At 43.8% G+C, this 17,495-nt stretch overlaps 1 pseudogene; it reads left to right on the top strand.

The window, feature by feature from the left end:
• Positions 1–1,295: 1,295 nt before the first annotated feature.
• LOC142446791 (olfactory receptor 52B6-like) lies at positions 1,296–2,782 on the top strand (annotated as a pseudogene).
• Positions 2,783–17,495: the final 14,713 nt, after the last annotated feature.

The raw sequence follows: 17,495 nt of genomic DNA, 5'->3' as shown, positions 1-17,495 counted from the left end.
AGGCTATTGGAAGGCTTGTTAAAACAAAACTTGCCAGTCCCTGGCCCAGAGTCTACACTGATTCAGTTTGAAGTGAGACCCAAGAATCTGTGAGTTCCCTGATGAGGCTGCCCCTGCCAGTCACACTTTCCGGACCTTTGCTCCATGCCCTTCTCTTTGCTCTGAAAGTTATAATATAGCTCAAGGTCACAGAGGAGACTCAGAAAACACGACCTTTTCTAATAAGCTTTGTATAGACACAGGTTAATTGACTGCACAAACTACACAAAATTTCTACTAATTTTAAAGATCAGTGAATTAATTGTCCAAGGGCATCACATGCAATCAATAACAGAGTATAATCTTTGACCGAGGTTATTTCCTATGCTGCCCAATGGTCTTTGTGTGTTCGTTTGTTCTCTATATGCCGTTGTTGCCTTCATGGACCCCTGCTGGCCAGAGGGTCGTGACTCAAGGTAATGAGTGGCAGTGCCCACCAATCCTGACTGTGTTTTTCCATGGACTGCTAAGCAAAGGCAGTGTCTCTCTGGAGTGAGACTATGACTCCGTTAGGCAGAGTTCAGAGCTTGATAGTGCTCACCGCCATCTTCATACTCATAGAGAGATGGTTTCTGAGGTGTTAGCGATCTCTCCTGCTTCCCGTTTCTGAAGAACGGTGCCGAGTCTGGCAATGCTTTCAAGTCCTAGTGGCTTGGAAGCCTTGCAGATGGTGGAGAGCCTCTGAGCAAAGTCTCCAAAGGGCTGAATAAGACACAGGGCAGCACTGGCAGTTCGATGGTTGAATTGTCTCTTCTGATCCAAGAAACCCCAGCCATGCGGTCCTGTACCTTCTGTCTGGCCACTGCTCATTTGTCATTGGAGGCTTGTATATGGCTTTGATAACTGAATAGGTTTCAGGCTAGGGCAGACTAGGAAGAAAGGCCTGATGATTTATTGTTGAAAAGCAGCCAATGAAAACTCTATGTATCACAATAGTCTGATCACCGCTTGATTACAGAATGGTACAGGGGTAGGCAGCACTTCACAGCACTGTTCTTAGGGACACAATGACTCTATGACAGCTAACATCAGCAGCAGCAAGGAAACACAGGTTGTCTGCAGGCCGGTTCTACAAGCACACCTTTCTGCAGAACCCACATGTGAATGTCTATAGAGAAGGTGGCTGTGTGTCAAGCCGATGTTGTAGAACCTGCAAGAGTGTGTAGCCCCTACCATACTGCGCTGCTCTTGTGGTTATTGCGAGCTTTTATGTTCATTCTGCCAGTGTGTTCAATTTCTGAAGCTATCTTCTTCTTATGACACAGGTGATGGATCTTCAGAAAAGCATGGCCCTTGCATCTGCGATTGGCCTAGCTGCTTTGAACAACTCTGACCCACGTGTGGCAGGCTGCCTCCTCACTGGCTTCCCTGGGCTGGAACACCTGCACATCTGGCTCTCCATCCCCTACGTGCCATGTACATAGCTGCCCTCACTGGCAATGGCATTCTAATTTGGGTCATCCTCTCCCAATCAGGCCTGCGTGAACCATGTACATATTCCTCTCCGTGCTAGCCAGTACTGATGTTCTTCTCTCTACTTCCACCATGCCTAAGGTTCTGGCCAACTTCTGGTTTGGTTCTCGCCATATTCCCTTTGGTGGCTGCCTCACTCAGATGTTCTTCATCCACATCCTCTTCATTGCAGAGTCTGCTATCCTGCTGGCCGCGGCGTTTGACCGCTACGTGGCCATCGGTCTCCTCTGAGACATGCACAATCCTCACAACTACGGTCATTGGGAAGATCGTTGCTGCCAGCCTGACCAGCAGCTTTGTCCTCATATTTCCATCCATCTTTCTTCTTAAGCACTTGAACTACTGCCGAACCCACATCGTTGCACATACTTTTTGCGAGCACATGGGCATTGCCCATCTGTCTTGTTCAGATATCTCCATCAATGTCTGGCACGGGCGAGCAGTTGCTCTTCTCTACAGGACTGGACGTCATTCTTACCTTCATTTCCCACATTCACATTCTCCGAGCTGTCTTCCGCCTCCCCTCTCGAGATGCGCGGTCCAAGGCACTGACCACTTGTGGAACCCATGTCTGTGTCATCATACTCTTCTATTTCCCCTGGCTCTTTTTTTTTGTATTTAAAATTTTTTAAATTAATAAATATTTTTATTGGGGCTCATACAACTCTTATCACAATCCATACATACATCAATTGAGCAAAGCACCCTTATACATTTGTTGCCCTCGTCATTCTTTTTTTACATTTTATTAGGGACTCACACAACTCTTATTACAATCCATACATATACATACATCAATTGTATAAAGCACATCCATACATTCCCCGCCCCAATCATTCTCAAAGCATTTGCTCTCCACTTAAGCCCTTTGCATCAGGTCCTCTTTTTTTTCTCCTCCCTCCCCGCTCCCCCCTCCCTCATGTGCCCTTGGTAATTTATACATCGTTATTTTGTCATATCTTGCCCTATCCGGAGTCTCCCTCCCCGCCCTTCTCTGCCGTCCCTCTCCCAGTGAGGAGGTCACACGTGGACCCCTGTAATCAGTTCCCCCTTTCCAACCCACACACCCTCTGCTCTCCCCTGCCTCTTTTCTGTCTTTTCCTACAGGTTTGGTGGAAGACGTATCCCACGCTAGGTCCACATGCCCCTAGCCAACCTCTAGGTGGCCATCCCCCCCGTGCCCAATCCCATTATTTATGGAGTGAGGACCAAACAGATTCTGGAAGGGGCTGAACACATGCTCTCAAGTTTTGCCAAAGAGTCTAGATAAACCTTCCCAGCTTGATCTCAGCTCAATCCCTTTAGACATAGCAATTTCTCTATATCCAAACCACTCTCTTGGCTACATATTTTTCTCATATTATCCATCCAGGTCACAAATTATTTAAGTACATCTTCTTCTGAAAGCTCTCTTTCTCTTTGACATTTATAATAGTACCACCCCCCACCCACCCCCACCCCCCACCACTTTCATTTGTCTGTAATGCTCCTGGCTTTTAATTCCTTACCACACCATGAAAAAATAGAGGAAATGTAATAGCCCGGTCAGCAGTAATTAAACCACCATAAACTGCACAGAAGGAAGAATGGACTTTCTACTCCGGCAAACAGGTAGAGTCTTGGGAAATCCAAAGGGGTCACTATGAGTCAGCATTGACTGGACGACAGTGAATAAGATCTCTGTCACTTAAATGGGCATATCTTTCAGAATCCGGTGTTTATCAAACTTTTATGTCCCTTACAGTCACCCGGAGGGAGCCTTGATGGGATAGTGCTAACACATTGGTCTGCCAACCACTTCTACTCTGTGAAGAGTTACAGTCTGGGAAACCTCCAGGAGCAGGTCTATCCTACCCTGTGATGTTGCTATGCCAGAGGGCAGTGCATTTAAGCTTGTTTGACCCTCACCAGAGGAACTTACAAAAACTCTCTATGCCCCGACCACAATTTCTTAGTGTGGAAACTAGAATATGTGGGCGTGGCATCAATAAAATGTCAAAATTCCCAGATGATTTCAATGGGCAAGTACTTTGGAAAATCAATAAAGTATCATATAGTGGCAATTTAAGGAATGATTTGCCCTTTATTTTCCTGGCCAATAAGAAAATAATTTAGAGAATGAAAAGCTGACTGCTATTGGGAATTCTAATTTCTGTGAGATGTCTGAGGCAGGAAACGTGCAGGGAGGAGCTGGCAGTTGTACGCAGGGTGTAACTAGGCAGGATCCCTGGAAATGGAATTGACCTGACATAGCCGTGGAACTGAGAAAAACTGAGAGGAGGAGCAAGCCATGATTAATGCCGTCAGGGCTCTAAGAGCCTTTATGCCTAGATCTCTCCAGGATGTCCTTCTGGGTGTGACCCTGGCTATTTTATAGCTTGATAATATAAATGAACCTTTTGGTGAAAGAGTTATTTAGTTATTTATATATATATACACATATATGTATAATTTTTTGAAATATGTGAAGCACCCTCCTATCTATTGTGGCCTTTGATACATCTGTGACTCTCTGCTAACCACTGTGGTATTTAAGTATCATCATCCTCGTCTTCCTGGTTTCCTGGTATGCCCACTCAAGTTGTTCTGTATAAAGGCTATCTTTCTTCTGTGGAACTAACGCAGTATCTCTTCAGGGAGTGTTTGATTTGTTTGCTCCTTTGCCACCCTTGGCCCCACTTCAAATCTCTATGGCTTTAGCATTTCAGATCTGAAGTGCTCTACTAATCTGCCACTGGAAAAGGCTACTCCAAACCAGAGTAGCAGAGGAATAATTCATTGCCCCAGAGAAGGCTAGTAGCACAGAAACATGAAGATTGCAGGAAAGAAACAATAATTTGAGAAGACTATGTAGCATGTGTTTGTGATAGATATAGAGCAATTGATTATGTTAAGATCAAGTTGGGAAGATTTATCTAGATTCCTTGGCAAAACTTGAGAATTTTTGTTTAATTCTTTATTAAAGAAATGAAACTCAGAGGCAGGATATTTGAAGGAATTAACCCCAGCAGAGCAATGGATTTCAAAAGTACCCAGGATGTACCAAGGCATAATCCCTGGAAACAGAACCAACCTAACTGATACAACCTGGGAACTAAAATGTACTGAAAATGGGTGGGAGTCAACCATGCTGAGATGAGTGTTAACCACAAGGTCAGCAGTACAAAACCACCAATTGCCCCACAAGAGAAAGCTGAGGTTTTCTACTCCTTTAAAGATTTATAGTCTTAGAAACCACTCTATCATATAGTGTCACTTTCAGTTAAAATCAACCTCATGGCAGTGAATGAATTTTAGATTCACACATATTTGGCTTAGAATGCATACTCATATTTACCATATGCTACTTGTGTGCTGCTGGCAGAGGTATATCTATGGGAAAGAATTTGAAGTTGTTGAATGATCTCTTATGGAGGTCAATGGAAACTGAGATAGCACCCCACTTCCAAAGGCACCCAGAACATGTACCATGCCTGTCATACCTTAGATTTACTACCCACTGGCCTGTGATCTTCCTTTTGGCGTCATTGCATGTGCTTCTTGAGTCTGAAGAGGACTTTATAGATTGGTATTGGACATATGGGCTACTATCAAACTTATGGACTTTATCTTAACTGGGCTGGGACGTTTTCTCACTATTCAATTGCTCTTGAATATAAAGCTCTTTCTTATACACATAGAGTGTCTATAAATTTGTTTCTCTAGTCCACCTGGACTAACACAGAAGGTGAGTATCCCACAATGCCACAGTATTAGAATTTCTCTATAGGGTTTTCTTGGTTGTACTCTTAATGGAAGCAGGTTAGTCATCACCGTACACAGTTGAACTACTGTCAAATATGAAGCATTACTGTAAAAAAGTTTTATTCAGATTTTAAAATTTGCAAATTTGGAAAAACTAAAAGGAAATGCTTAAAGTGATATTGTGATTAAGAAATATGAACATATGCCTTATTTTTAACATTTTTAGTGACTCATACAACTCTTATCACAATCCATACATATTCATACATCAATTGTATAAAGTACATCTGTACATTCCTTTCCCTAATCATTTTCAAAGCACTTGCTCTCCACTTAAGTCCTTTGCATCAGGTCCTCCTTTTTCCCCTCCCTCCCTGCTCTCCCCTCCCTTATGAGATCTTGATAATTTATAGATTATTATTTTGTCACCTTTTATCAGGACTTTTTACAGAGTGGGAAACAGGTATGTGGGTACATTACATTGGTTGACACCCAAAGTGCTACGTAAGACTCATTTATCACTCTTTACTATTGACTGGTTCACTAAAATTATGTACATGAGATGGCTCCTTCTTTTCCTGTTATACTCTGAGTGAGCTACCTCAGAGTATTGCAGAACAAATTATCTTGGTCAAAAATTATGGTCATAGGTTGTACAGTCTAAAGAACAGAAAAATGGGCCTAAAATGGAATCCGATTTAGACCCATGTCAGTCATTTTAATTATGTCAGTCATTTTAATTATACCTTAGTTGTAAAGTGCTCTTTCATATTAAGAGCCATATTATTACACTATTCTACTTTACTTCAAGGTAAAAACTCCCCTTATTATTTCATGTTATTATAATTTTACATTAAAATCAACATATGTTGTTAGTTTAGGAATGGAGTCCTAATGGCGTGGTGATTACATATTGGTTGCTCAATAAAAGGTAAGCAGTTCAAAGCAGCCAGCTGCTGTGGGGGAGAAAGAGGAGCCTTTTTACTCCTTAGAGTCTTGGAAACTCATAAGTCCACCCTGTCCTATCTGGTCACTATGAGTCAGCGTGGACTGGATGGCAATGAGCTTGTTTTTGGTTTTAGTTTGGGAGGAAATACAGCCAGAAAGCTCTTTAGAAGCAAATGTGTCTCACTTAACAGCAATAACCATTATTGAAAATGAAAATAAAAACACTGTTGTTAGAGGCAGGTGCCTTTGAGTCAGTTACAACTCCTCCTGGTCCCATATACAATGGAAGGAAACTGCCTGGTCCCGGGCCAGCCTCACAATTGTTCTTACGGTTGAGCCCATTTTTGCAGCCACTGTGTCAGTCCATCTTGTGGAGGGCCTGCCTCTTTTCCACAGTCCCTCTATTTTACCAACCAAGGGGAAAGACTAGGCTTTCTACTCCCATGAGGTATTACAGCCTCAGAAATCCATGGAGACTATGCTTATGGGGTCGTTATGAGTCAGAATTGAGTCAATGGCAGTGAATTGTTTTGTTTTTTCTCTCTGCTGACGATGTTTCTAAAGTATATGAGATGAAATCTTTCCATCACTTGCCTCCAAGGAGCATTCTGGTTGTACTTCCTTGAAGGCAGATTTGTTTATTCCCTTTGCAGTTATTTTAAATACTCTTCACCAGCACTGTAATTCAAATGCATCAATTCTTCTTCTGAATTCCTTATTCAGTGCCCCACTTTCGCATGCACATGAAGCAGCTGAAAATAAAGAGGCTTGTTTCAGGCGCACCTTAGTCCTCAAAAAAAAAAAAACAACAAAAACCCAAAACCACACACACTTGCTTTTCAACAAGGGTGCATCAGATTAATCGATATTATGTGTCCTTTGGTCTCTTGACTACTGCTGCCATTGATTGTGGATCCAAGCAAAATAAAACCCTTGACAATTCAACCTTTTCTCCCTTTGTCATGGTGTTATCTCTTGGCCCAGTTGTGCACTTTGTTGTTTTCTTTACACTGAGTTGTAATCCACACTGAAGGCTGTTACTGTTGGTCTTCATGAGAACTGCTTCAAATCCTCCTTACTTTCAGCAAGCAAGATTGTGTCACTTTCAGATTGCCAGCCCTTAATGAGTCTTCCTCTAATCCTGGTGTTGCGTTCTTTTTCATATAATCCAGTTTCTCTGGGGGCGGGGGATAATACAGTATCTCTGATTATTTGCTCCACACACAGACTGAATAAATATGGTGAGAGGATATGCCCTGAAATAAGCCTTTCCTAATTTTAACCCATGCAGTATACCCTTGTTCTGTTCCCCTGCCTGCATTTTGTCCCAAGCATAAGTTCTGCGTGAGCACAATGAAGTATTCTGGAATTCTCATTTTTCTCAAGGCTATCCACAATTTGTTATGACGCACATAGTCGAATGTCTTTTCACGTAAGGAAACACAAGGACATAGCTTTCTGGAATTCTCATCTTTTAGCCACATCTGCTGTCAGCAATGATATCCCTTCATCCATGTCCTCTTCTGAATCTGGTTTGAACCTTTGGAGGCCAAGAATAATCTTTGAATTCCGGGGCTGGCAAACAGTACTGAAAGTACCATAGGCTGCCAACGAACAGTGGTACCACTGCAGCCATTGTCGAACGATCTTCAGCAAAATTTTAGTCATGTGATATCAATGATATTGTTCTCTAGTTTGAGTATTCTCTTGTGTCACCTTTCTTTAGAATGGGTACAAATATGGATCCCTAACAGCCAGTTGGCCAAGCAGCTATCTTCCAAACTTCCTGGCATAAAGGAGTAAGTGGGGGAAAATAATGGGAAAGTAAAATTTTTGTCTCACCATCTCCATGAAGGTAACAAGATCTGTCTGGAATTAAAGGGAGAGAATCTGTCCTTTTCCATGTATATATGGTACCTTGCCTTAAGAATTCTTCATTGGAGGGTAAGGGGAAAAAAAAAGAATTCTTCATTATTTTAAATTTCAAAATGCATGGGATACAGTTTCTTTGAATCCCTGTTTGGGAGACTGAGTAAGGAGGCTTTGAACTATGAATGTGACATAATTTAAGGAAGAAATATCTATGTGCTTGAGACAGCTCTTTTCACTGACTTTCTTCCAAGGTCCTATAGAGCTATTCTCAGTCCTGAAAATATCCAAATGAATGATGATTTAAACTCTATGTAATTGGAATTGAAAGGACATTAAAAAGAAAAAGTAGGAATTATCCCTTCTTCTCTCCCACTCACATGTTTCCAAACCTCATAGTACTTTGAGCTTCAGCTCTCAAACTATCAAAAGACTTCATCTGAAAATTGCTTTTAAACCTTTCCAGGTGTGACAGCTTATTTTCTATCTTCGTTCCTTTTTTTTAAACACTGGATTTCTTTGTGAAAGGCTTTAAACAAATCTTATATGCATGTCTACGTTAACATCAATTGTGACTTGAATAAAACACTCAAGATATCTGTTCCAGTTTTAGCCCACTTTTGGCAGCGAGCTCTCCCCAAATTCTTTCTTTTGGTCCTTCAGCTCTCGGGGCCCAATCTTAGATCGAGCTCTTGTCCCTTTCACCTTTGGTCACATCCCCTCATATTTCAGGGGCCTTAGGAGTACCTACACTCGGACAGTTTGCTTATGCCATGAGATTCAGGAGCATTTCATGGTGGAAGCAAGCTTCAACCTGCATCACCCACAGGCAATACCCAGGGAGTTGTACCCGGAATCCTGACAAGAAGGAATATGAAGAATCACATAGCTATACAACGCTGTGGACATGACGTATGCTTGTCTGCATTCCTGGTGTTAGGATTCCAGTAGCCTTCCAATGAGGATGGCCCGAGGACTGCTCTGTGCAATCTCTTTAGACTCCATCCAAGGAGCTCCACATTGCCCAAGCTCCAGGCCAGATCTGTTATGTGCAGAAGCAGCGTGCCTTTTTCTCTAGACCCACCCCCCAGTCTGAACTTCCAGCCCCTGTGACCTTCATCTGGAATCTTAGAACAGGAAGTACAGCATTGCCATTATCTTATTTTCTGGAACTATGGAGCTATAGGTCCCAGGTTCTATAAGCTTTAAAACAGCGGTTCTCAACCTGTGGGTTACGACCCACTAGGGGGGGGGCAAATGACCCTTGCACAGGGGTCACCGGATTCATAACAGTTGCAAAATTACAGTTATGAAGAAGCAAAGAAAATTTTATGGTCACCACAACATGAGGAATTGTATTAAAGGGCCATGGCATTAGGAAGGATGAGATCCACTGCTTTAGAAGGACCTAAAGTAAAGATGGATGGGTGCAATATGTATGTATATATCCTATAACTTTACATTGGAAAAGTTCTACGTTTGGTTTATAAAATATACTACTATATGCCAGGTGGTTTTTCCTAAGAGCTTATAAAGTTTGGACTTGCTATAGAGTAGAACTGTACTAGGCGGCCCTGAGTGATGCCAACAGCTACTTTTCTGGGTTAGCCCAAAGGTTGGAAGTCCCAGTCCACCCAGGGGCTACTCAGCAGAAAGACCTCAAAGCAAACTCACTGCCATTGGCGCAACTGCTCTGAGGTGTCCAGGAGCTCTTGGCCGTGATACTGGAAGATGGATTCGCGGACCACAAAGCGGCCAGCAGAAAGCGAAGTTTTGGAAAGGAAAGAATAGCACCTGATGCAGCATGGGGGACTCCAGGGAGCGGTGACTGAGTGAACTGTGTCTAGCTCTTCTCAGGTGTGGGGGGTACCTGTCCTCTCCACATCTCCGTGTTATGAATGGACCAATCCTAGGACTGGTCCTATTTATCAGGACCAACTATAGACGGGGCTATGCTCTCTTCTCAGCTGGGTCTTGCCTGGACATGGGCAAAGAAGTATGTAAGCAAAGGTCAATAAAAAAGGTCTTGGATTTGATGAACTCCAGGGATCTATTATATGTACAGGCTTACGATTAGATTGTCCCAGCCATTGAGATCCCTCTTCCAGATATCCTGCCACTCCTGTCACCATCACCTGGCCTCTTTCCCTCATTCTGCCTGAGGCCTACCTCCTAACACTCACCACCACATCAGTTCTGAGGGTCAGTGGCCCTACAGGGTGGAGCAGAACTGACCTTGTGGGCTTCCAAGCCTGCACCTCTTTAAGGAGTAGAAAGCTTCATCTTTCTCCTATTGAGCAGCTAGTGGTTTTGAACTGATAACTCTGCAGTTAGTATCTCATGGGCTAACCCACTAAGCCGCCAGGGCCACTTCCCACAGATCATGCCCCAAATCTGCCATTGAAAACCCTGTGGGGCTTAGTTCTACTCTGATACCCAAGAGGTTGTCATGAGTTGTCGTGAACTCTATGACAGGTAGTTAGGAGGAAAGGTAAATCGGTAGGTAAGCATTAGTACACACGAAGATGTTGGAAAGCGGAAGCAAACGGAAGCCATGTTGACCTTCGGGTGTTTCCAGCGGATTCAGACGTGAGTGCGCCGTCCATCAGATAAGCAGCGCAGTTTCCCACCACTGCCTTGGGAACCACTTCTTGGTCTTTCCTTTAGACTAATGGGTTACCTGCGACCACACCTTTGGAGTAGGCCGGACTCCAAGTTGTGTGGGACCTACGGGCCCTATCAGCAGCCTCCCCTCCCTCGGACCGCCCCTTTCCCCGGGGCCCTTTAACTTCTGGGAGGGCATGGTGGCCGCCGCCGCGGATCCTGCCTGTGCAGTGGGCCGCAGGCCGCAGGTTAGTTGAGCGAACTCACCTTCTAGCCAGATGCCACGTTGGTCTTCCCACGGGGGGGTGTGGACCCCTCTCCAGGACGCGTTGTGGGGCGGCGGGAATGGCGGGTGGAGGGAGAGTGAGGGGCTCTCTGCACTTTTGAATTGACCCACGTTTGGGGGGTTGGGGTTGGGGGAGGGAGAAGCACGGACGATGCACTTCGGAAGATGGGACTTGCCTGTGGCTCTCAGACCCCGGATCTGGACGCCCTATGGCCTGGGGGAGGCAGCTCTGGCCACTCCGCGCTCTGGAATGAACCGCAGAGGCCCGGTCTGGCCCGGCACGGTCCGGGCTCGATTCCCGGGGCAGGAACCCTTCCCCCACCCCCTGCCCGCGGGCTTCAGGAAGTGGAGACGTCCATCCACCCTGGAGACCCTGACTCCTCCCCGCGCGGGCCGCCCGGGAGCCTTCCCGCCGCGCAGCCCACCTGGCGGGCCCGCCCGGGCCGGGGTCCCCCCGGAGGATCCGAGCCTGCGGGCCGGCGTGTCGGCCCGAGGCGGCGAGAGTGCGCGCCCCCAGCCCCTGCGGTGAACTCGGGGCTCGAGAAACCGGCGCCTCGGCCGCCTCTCGCCCCGGGCCCGGCCCGTCGCCGGCTGCGCATTCACTCGCTGCCCGCTGAGAACCCACCGCTTCAGGTTCGGTGCCTGCCGCGCACCGTGCCTCCTGGCGGAGGTGACACGGCTGAGAATGGGTGTCCGTTCCCTCTCGGGGTTTATGATTTAGATTGTTTGATCTGTCTTGAAATCCGTGAGGCAAAATTATAAGGACGTTTTAGTGTATTTATCTAGGGGGTGTGTGTGAGTGTTTTATTTTGCTTTTATTTCTTTAATGCAAGCAGAACTGGCAAAGACGGAGCTCTGGTGTAATGGTTACGTGCTGGGCTGCGAACCGCAAGGTCAGCGGTTCGAAACCGCCAGCCGCTCCTTGAGCGACCATCAGGGCTGTCTCTGGGGCCATCACCTCTGGTGAAGTTACATCTCAGAAACCCCCAGTGGCCGCCCCACTCCGTTCCAGAGCAGTGGTCCTCAACCTTTCTCATGCGGCGACCCTATCATACAGTTCCTCTTGTGGTGGTAACCCCAACCATAAAATTACTTTATAACTATTTCATAACTGTCACTTTGCTACTGTTATGAATCGTAATGTAAATATCTGATATGCAGGATGTATTTTCAAGGTTATAAATTGAACATAATTAAAGCATAGGTGTTCATCACAAAACAGTATGTCATTATATATTGTGAAATATTTATTTCTAAGGACAAATAAATGAAATTGTGTCTTGAAGTATGGTGTAGCATGGGTAACAAGTCTTCATGCCAGGTACTCCTATGTGGACGAGTCTCCATGTGGGCCGACCCACCTGGAGATGGATAGAGGAGCAGTGACTCAGTTCCTAAGATCATCAGAAATAGGTGTTTTCACTGGTCTTAGGCCACCCCTGTGAAAGCGTCTTTCCACCCCCACAGGGGTCGCGACCCACAGTGTGAGAACCTCTATTCTAGAGGGTCACTGAGTCGCCATTGAGCTTTATGGGAGTGAGTTTGGTTTGGGCACCAAAGAACTTGAGGACTAGTCATATTACCTGTGTTCTGACCTTTGGGTACTGTCTGCACCCAGGGCCTGATAGTTCACCTCTTTGTGTACCATAGTTTTTTCCATGTGTAAGATAGATAGTAATATTTATAACTAGAAGAATGAGCCAGAAGTTACATACATAGATGCCTGACAAATATTAAACGCAAATTATCATTATGCACAATCACCAAGCCTAGCTTTAAAAATTGTGCAATCAAAACGGTGTTTGAAAGAGTACAGTAGAGAATAAGATACGAGGGCTTCCAAAAGTTCGTGGAAAATGGAATTGAAGCCCCGTCATATGTTAACATACATTGTGATAAAAGAATATATGGTTACTCTTTAATATCTAAACAAGTCAAAATACAACTAGTTGGGTTTTTTTCAAATAAGGAATGTTTCAATAGTATTATCTTCTCTAATGTCCTATGAGTCAAAAGGAGCCCTGGTGGCATAGTGGTTACTAATTGGGCTGCCCCACAAGGCCAGTAGTTTGAATCCAGGGCCAGCTCCTAGGGAGAAAGATGAAGTCTTCTACCTGTGCAAAGACCTAGTCTCCTCGGCCAGTGACAGGGCCAGCTCCACCCATTCCCTTAGGGTCCGTATGTGTCAGAAGTTACTGGACAGCAATGAGATTTTGTTTGCTTTTTAATTCTGAGTCAGAATGGACTAGAAGGCAGTGGGTTGGTTTTTCTGTTTTTAAAACTCGTAAGTTGTCTAACAGAGATTCAAAGAGAAGATTTATGTAGGACAATATTTTAAGAATTTCTCGTTATTAGGTTTCTAAACTGCCTGGGATAAAGATTTTTTGAATTCTAAAAAGGGATGTTTCAATTGAAAAAGTTTTCCAGTGTCCTCATATTAGATGATCAATTCCATTTAGTAGGTATTAGGAATCTAACCTTGTACACACATAACAAAAGAAAGAAAACCAAAATGTGTTTCAAATAACAACTCAGAAGAGTTCTCTGCAAAGTACAAGTAATTAGACCTTGGTTTCTTTAGCTAGGGACATTTTGGCTTCTTCATGTGTAAAATTAGGGATATGAATATCAAGATTCTACTCTGTAAGGCCAGCAAAGCCACACAAATGTACATGTCCTTCATTTGTTCAAAATGTATCAGTTATTTTTACAATAAGACCAAATAAAACATTTATAAGATAATGAAATCTATTAATTAAAATTAATCCACAGAAACTGTTCTGTTAGGAAGAGAATGATTTTATGTATTAAGAGCCTTTCTCAAGACCATAGGTAACTGAGAAATATAGTTACTTGTTTTATTTTAAATTCAGTTGTCAGTATATTCTAATGATATTGTCCTTAAAGTAGAACAATAAAGCACATAATGGAAAAGAAGCACAGGTGTGGCCTTTTGAAAAAGACTACTGTGTTAGCTGACATATAATAATTTTCTTGTGCTTTGTCAGAGAAAAACTGGAAAAGAATGCTCCATTTTTTAAGCTTTTTTTTTTAAGTTAGAAAAGGAAATAGCCGGAACAAAAGTTATATTGACCGTCTGCCACATGGAATGCCTGCTATCGATATGGCACGAAATTGCTGGCCTAATTCTGTGCAGTATTTGGGAAAGTGACATAAATTAACAAAAAAAAAAATTTTCTGGTGGCCTAAATGGGGAAGTTGTGAATTAGGGACATTGGCCTTTTAAAAGTGCAAATTAGAAAGGGATGGAAAGTAAGTCAGGGTCAACTGGGGGAGGGTTTTTCTATGGGTATTTTGAATTGCAAAAAAGCCAGGAAGCATTGTTAGATGCCTTAAAGAATGGAACTCATGTACATATTAAAGAAGTTGAAAAGGATTTAGAGAAAGAAAATATGGAAAAGGGTATCAACTCCTGGTTTGTCTTTAAATTCTCTGGCAGAACTTACTTTTCATTCTAGGAGTTTCCCTGAATTTGAATTATTTCCCCTTCAATGTGTATTAGAGCTTAAGTTCTGAGCACCCGTAGTTTACCAGAGGGCAGTGAAAACATTTGCAGAGCCCACATATCCCTGCCCAGGGAAGGGCAGTCTCTCGGGGGCCTGCCTTTGTGAGCCTTTAATGGAAGTAATTGACTGGTGACTGTACCTGGACAGTGGTCTGTTAGCTATGAGTCCTACCCTGTCAGCCCTGCCCTTAGTCAGAAGGCCCTGGACCATCTTGTAAGCCCTTTTATAGCTAACAATGGATGTGCCCCAAGCTTGGTCCCATTCCTGGTTCTGTAGTCCCTCCTGTCATTGTGATGTATTGATATGCCACCAATTATGATTGTTTTGTTTTTTTAAAAATAATTTTATTGGGGGCTCATACAACTCATCACAGTCCATATATCCATCCATTGTGTCAAGCACATTTGTTACCCTCATCATTCTCAAAATATTTGCTTTCCACTTGAGTCCTTGGTATCAGCTCATTTTTCCACCTCCCTCCCTGCTCCCCCTTTCTCATGAGCCCTTGATAATTTATAAATTATTATTATTTTGTCATGTCTTACACTGTCCAACGTTCCCCTTCACCCACTTTTCTGTTATGATTTTGTGACCTTTTGCCACCTTCCCACCCCCACCCCTTCATAGCCTATTTTCTCAATTGTGTCTCAGGAGGGGTGGGGGAGGGGGAGCGTTCTAATTTCATGTTAGGGTCATCCAGATGATGGATCTGTGTCTTCGTCTCTTTTAAGACTAAATAAACGTTCTCTTTAAATGATATTTCAGATGGGGTCTCATGTATGCCCTAAAAGAAATGCCACTGGTAGTCAGACAGCCTTGGTCTTGCTCTAAATCGGATTTAAGAACTATTGTAAAAAGACTTTCCTGACTCATGTGAAAATCCACACATAGTTTTGCATGAATGTACCATGACTAGGGGATCAGATTCATATAATTTGCTGCATGTGATTATATTGAGGAGAAGCAGCTATATGGATGGCTACAGCCAAATGGAAGGACCCAGAAAGTCTGGTCCCAAAGACTGGTACTATAGGAAAGGTGTTTAGGAACGAGGTTCAGAAATCAGTGAAAGAACCGATTTCAGCATTTCCAAGAGGATCTATATGCCTTGATGCATCATTACTCCGAATTTGAACTTTCAGGCTTAAAAGCAATCACAAAGGAGCCTAGACCTGTACTTAATTCTGTTTCTTGAGAGGGCTGTTGCCTGAATTGAGAGAAAAGAGGAGGCTTTCTACCCAGTAAACAGTTACAGGTCTCAGAAACATGCAGGGGCAGTTGTGCCCTGTCCTGTGAGTTGCTATGCATTAGCATCGACTTGATGGCACTGGGTTTGATTGCCTGAATTAGCAGCATCAGTGAATCGAACATGGAAATTTTTAATTCCTTCAGAATGTGGCTATAAAACTCACTGATGTCTGGTCCATGCCGACTCATAGCGACTCTGAGTTTCTGAGACTGTAACTCTACTGTGGTAGCCTATAAATTAGCTCTGGTTGAAGAAAGGAATGGGGAAGTTAAATTAAGAACTAGGGAGAGGTTGGAGATGTTGATGGCTTCACAGTTAGAACCATTGCAAAGCAGAGGCCCTAAGGAAGTTCCTGTGAGGGGACAGGACAGCCTGAGGGAGTCCTGCCTAGGAATGCGCTAATTTATTATTATTCTAAGAGACCTGAGGATTTAAACGGGATTGCTGAAATTTAAGGACAAATGTTCATTTGCATATCCCTGCCGCACCTTCATTACTGTCACCGTGACAGGGCTCTGAGGACTTGGTTCACTGTGGCTCCTCTTTTAACAGTCAAGGAGAGACACCACCCAGGTAAATGAGGGACCAATTCTGCCTCGTTCAGAGCCAGTGCTAATATATGTAGGACGTCAGATTTATATCCTACTCTCAGCAGTGAAACTCCTGTTAATCTGTTGGGATGAGACGTATTGATCTACATGGTTCTGTTACATACAGATTACCACAGTGTAGGGACTCTGCTGACCTTTCCTCCAGATGACTCTTGATGAAGGAAAGGTGGAGAACACTTTATGCTTTATCCAAGGATCAAGGAAAGTAGAGGAGACAATGGGACAAATTCAGGGAGGGAGAAAGACTTACTGAACTTTGGGCAAAGATAGTCACAGAAGTGGGAAGGGTTTTATGAGCTGAACTCATTGGGCCTCAAATAGACATTTCTTAGCCATAACCTGGAAAGCCAGAGCTCTGACAGGTTCAGAACCCATCAGTCAAGATTTCCTTCAGACGGGTCATTCTACCTGGTCTTATGAAGTCACGATGAGTCGCATTGCCCCATTGGCAGGGAGTTTGGTTAGGAGCATTTTACTTGCAAGATATGATTTCCCTGTGTAGGTTGAGCTTTCAGTAAGTACAGCTGACCCTTGAACGACATCGATTTGAACTGAGTGGATCCACTTCACACAATAGATTATGTTTTTTAAGTGCCATGTGATGCTAAGTAGCTCTGTATTAGCCGTCCGGCTCCAATAAATGACATGGCAGTGGAAACTGATCTTCTTGGGTCCCACATGTTTCATTGCATTTGGGACAACACCGTAGACCCTGAGGAACACCACGGCACCCATTCAAACTGCCTCAAATACTGCTGGAAGTGTTTCCAAGAAGCAGAAAGTCATGACATTACCGGAAAACGTTGAATTGCTTGATCTGGACCGTACATTTGAGATTAGCAGCTGCGGTTTAGTTGCCTGGCGTACCAGATAAAGTAATCCAGTCTAGGAAACTTGTGCAGCCAGCATTGTAGTGACACTAGTGGGTGCAAAATCCATGTACTTTTTGCAGAATATCTTTTTGTCTCATAATGAAAATGGGGCTTTTATGTGGATGCAGTGTATCATATACAAAATATGTGTTAATCATTATTCGGCAGGTGAACAATAGGCAGGCTTTGGGGAATCAAAAGTTACATGTGGATTTATGACAGCAGGCCTTGTAATTTGGACCCATTTACCTCATACTTGATGGTGTGTTAAGG

The sequence above is a fragment of the Tenrec ecaudatus genome, chromosome 4 (genome assembly GCF_050624435.1).
Source record: "Tenrec ecaudatus isolate mTenEca1 chromosome 4, mTenEca1.hap1, whole genome shotgun sequence".
NCBI lineage: Eukaryota > Metazoa > Chordata > Mammalia > Afrosoricida > Tenrecidae > Tenrec > Tenrec ecaudatus.
The sequence above is the reverse complement of the archived record's forward strand: the minus strand, read 5'-3'. Positions and strand labels throughout refer to the sequence as shown.